This window comes from Rattus norvegicus, chromosome 10 (genome assembly GCF_036323735.1).
Source record: "Rattus norvegicus strain BN/NHsdMcwi chromosome 10, GRCr8, whole genome shotgun sequence".
Classification (NCBI taxonomy): Eukaryota; Metazoa; Chordata; class Mammalia; order Rodentia; family Muridae; genus Rattus; species Rattus norvegicus.
Window position 1 is genome coordinate 63,055,574 of NC_086028.1, and position 4,196 is coordinate 63,059,769.

General features: G+C 43.3%; 1 pseudogene; it reads right to left on the reverse strand.

Moving 5' to 3' along the window:
- Positions 1-1,789: 1,789 nt before the first annotated feature.
- Positions 1,790-2,255, reverse strand: LOC103693441 (60S ribosomal protein L27a pseudogene; annotated as a pseudogene).
- Between the last annotated feature and the right edge of the window lie 1,941 nt (positions 2,256-4,196).

Sequence of the window (4,196 nt, forward strand, 5' to 3'; positions counted from 1 at the left end):
TTATAACTCCTAATAGTGCTACTTCCTGTGAGCTTGAAACTTGTCTCGTCTATAAAGTGAGTTCCAGGAGAGCCAGGACTGTTACACAGGGAAACCCTGGCTCGAAAAACCGGAAAATTTACTGGAGTGCCATACCAATGTGGAGGCAGAGGTGGGAATGGTGAACGGTTTGTCACTTATGTTTAAAATTTCCTACCCACATGGCTGGGAACATAGTTCAATAGAGCATACACTTCATGTATGTAAGACTTCGCAGCACCAAATAAAAGAAAGAGGGAAAGCACCTGGAAAGGAGGCTCAGTGGTATAGAGAGCTTGTTTCTCTTGCAGAAGCCCTGGGTTCAATTCCCAGCACCTACATACCAGCTCACAAACATCTGCAACTCCAGTTTTAGGGGATCTGATGCCCTCCTTTGGCCTCACTGGTTGTCAGGCACACAAGTAGTGCACAGACACATATGTAGACAAAACACCTATATACATTAAAGAAAAAAAAAAAAAAGACCAGGGCTGGAGTTCAGTGCTTAAAAGCACACACTGTTCTTCCTAAGGGTCCGAGTTTGACTCCCTCGGGCAGCTCACAGCTGACTCTAACCCCAGTCCAGGAGGTTCTCACACCTTGAACCTTTGTGGGTCTTGCATTCATGTGCACATACCACCACAATGCACATAATTAAAATAGTAAAATCAGGGTTGGAGAAATGGCTCAGTGGTTAAGAGCACTGACTGCTCTTCCAGAGGTCCTGAGTTCAATTCCCAACAACCACATGGTAGCTTACAACCATCTGTAATGAGATCTGGTGCCCTCTTCTGGCCTGCAGTCACATATGTAGGCAGAATGCTGTACATAAAATAAATAAATAAATCTTTAAAATAGTAAAATCAGGGGCTGGGGATTTAGCTCAGTGGTAGAGCGCTTACCTAGGAAGCGCAAGGCCCTGGGTTCAGTCCCCAGCTCCGGAAAAAAAAAAAAAAAGTAAAATCAAATACAAGACAAAAACGCACCCATACACATAAGATTAAATGACTTTAAAAGTTCATGGGTAAGGTAGAGGAAGGTCAACAAACAACAGAAGATCTGAATAGATACCTACATGGTTGGTGGATGGATAGATGGGTGGAAGAAAATTAGGTAAATAACCAATAAATGGTAAATCTGCTGTTAACAAAAGGCTGTAGAGAAGCCCATCAGATGGCTCACCAGGCAAAGTCATTAGCCTTAAAGCCTGATAACCTGAATTCAATTCCTGAACCATATTTAAGAGTAGAACCAGAGGGGTTGGGGATTTAGCTCAGTGGTAGAGCGCTTGCCTAGGAAGCGCAAGGCCCTGGGTTCGGTCCCCAGCTCCAAAAAAAAAAAAAAAAAAAAAAAAAGAGTAGAACCAGAGGGGTTGGGGATTTAGCTCAGTGGTAGAGCACTTGCCTAGCAAGCGCAAGGCCCTGGGTTTGGTCCCCAGCTCCGAAAAAAAGAAAAGAAAAAAAAAAAAAAAAAGAGTAGAATCGGAGAATTCTACAGAGCTGTCTTCTGATTTCCACATGTGTGCATGGTATACACATTTACACATGTTCATGTGCACACACACACAACTGTAAAAGTTTTTAGATATACTGTTAGGTTATTCATGATTGAGTCACTTATAATTATTATTTTCAAAGATTTGTTTTATGCATTTTTTTTTTTTTTTCGGAGCTCGGGACCGAACCCAGGGCCTTGTGCTTGCTAGGCCAGCGCTCTACCACTGAGCTAAATCCCCAACCCCTATGCATGTTTTTTTTTTTTTAATGTTTGCATTTAATTAACCTCTGAAGTGGCTTTAAGCCACCAGAACACAGGCACCTCCAACACCCTTTATCTTCACTTCAGCTCTTCTGCTGAAGAATTTGGTCTTCACGATGACAGGTTGCTTAGGGAGCTTCCCCTTCCCCAGAACTTTGTAGTAGCCTGATTGAACAACATCAATGATGGGAGCAACTCCAGTCTTGTTTTTTGCTGCATTGACCCGTGTCTGCTCGCTGACCAACGTCCATAATTTATCCAGGTTGACAGTTGGGCAGAAGCTCTGGTTCCTCTTCAGGTGGTAATGCCTCATGCCAGCTTTGCCAAAGTGACCCGGATGATGTTTGTTAGAGTTGATCCTGTGGTGATGCTCGCCTCCAGCATTCCCGCGGCCTCCTGGGCGCTTTCCGTGCTTACGGATGCGACCGTGGCCGTGTGTGGCCCCGGAGTTTCCGGGTCTTCCTCAGTCTGGATGGCATGGCGGTGGCAGAAAAGAAAGAGGGCTTACGCATGTTTTTTTTGTTTTTTTTTTTTCTTTTTTTCGGAGCTGGGGACCGAACCCAGGGCCTTGCGCTTGCTAGGCAAGTGCTCTACCACTGAGCTAAATCCCCAATCCCCTATGCATGTTTTTTTAAAAAAAGATTTATGGGTTGGGGATTTAGCTCAGTGGTAGAGCACTTGCCTAGGAAGTGCAAGGCCCTGGGTTCGGTCACCAGCTCCGGAAAAAAAAAAAAAAAAGAAAAAAAAAAGATTTATGTTAGTGTGTCTTTATGAGACACTCAACATGGGTGCTAGAAACAGAAGAACTCAGGTTCTCTGGAAGAACAGGAAATATTTTCAACCATCTCTCCAGCCCCATGATTTTTTTTTTAATGTACAACAGTGGCTTTGATTAAGTTTTACTCCATTTTACACTAGTGTATGAATATTGTTTTCATTTTTTTTAAAAAAAGATTTTGTAGTTCTAGACAGGTATGGTGATACACAGTTTTAATCCTAAAACCAGGGAGAGGAGTCAGGTGGATTTCCGTGTGTTAGAACCCAGCCTGGTTTACACAGTTCTAGGCCAGTTGCCAAGTCCTGCATGGCCTTGTGGAAGGGATAGAGTAACATGGTTCCCGCTCCCAGAACAGAGCCAGCAGGGCATGGCCCTGGACTAGTGTTGATGGTTACTGGGTGTGAGGCTTATTTGTATTTAAAAAATATTTTTACTTCATATTCCTCCAGGACATATTCTCCGTGCCAAGGTTATCAGGGAATGTTATCCCTACCAAGGTTTTTTTTTTTTTTTGTTTGTTTTTTGTTTTTTTTGGTTCTTTTTTTTGGAGCTGGGGACCGAACCCAGGGCCTTGCGCTTCCTAGGTAAGCGCTCTACCACTGAGCTAAATCCCCAGCCCCTATCCCTGCCAAGGTTAATGACTCCATGATAATCAGTCACAGCAGCAATCTTAGAGGTGAGGGTGTGTCTATGCCCTTAGCAAAAATGATAAACACTAAGACCTTAAGGCTGTGGAAAAGAACTCTGAAAACATGAGTTCAAAAATATATAATTTCTCAACTATGCGAAATATAAGGATGTAATATATGAATTATATGAGGGGCTTCATGAACCTAAAAGAACAGAGGCAGGGCTGGAGAGATGGCTCAGCAGTTAAGAGCACCCCACTACTCTTCCAGAGGTCCTGAGTTCAATTCCCAGCAACCACATGGTGGCTCACAACCATCTGTAAGGAGATCCAATGCTCTCTTGTGGTGTGTCTGAAGACAGCTACAGTGTACTTATATATAATAAATGAATAAATCTTAAAAAAAAAAAAAGAACAGAGGCAGATGCACTGTAAACCAGCTTGTGACAAAGATACAAAGGCAAGCGGATTTCGGAGTTCAAGGTCAGCCTGGGACAGGTCGAGATCAGGCACAGGCATGGTAGGAATGCTTGTCTCACTTGTGAGATCCCACCCAGCTAGTTTATTTTCTGTGCTCCCAAGGGCAGGCAAATCTCTGAATTCCTTTGCAATTTGTTTAAAAAGATTTATGTATTATGTATACAGCATACTGCCTACATGTACACCTGCATGCCAGAAGAGGGCACCAGATCTCATTATAGGTGGTTATGAGCCATCCTATGGTTGCTGGGAATTGAAGTCAGGATCTCTGGAAGAGTAGACAATGTTCTTAATCTTTGAGCCAACTCTCCAGCCCTCATTTGCAATGTTAAAAAGAAAAATGTGCTTGCTGTCTCTTCAGGGGCTGGGGCCAGGGAATGCTGATTCATAGGATAATCAGGAGGGAACCTGGAGCAAAAGACTAAATTGATATGTAAATACAAGACTGGGCTTTACCCTGCTAGAGTAAGAGGTATCCAAAGAGAGCTGTCTGAAGAGCAACTACAGCTCTTCTAGAATGTTTTCTAGCATCTA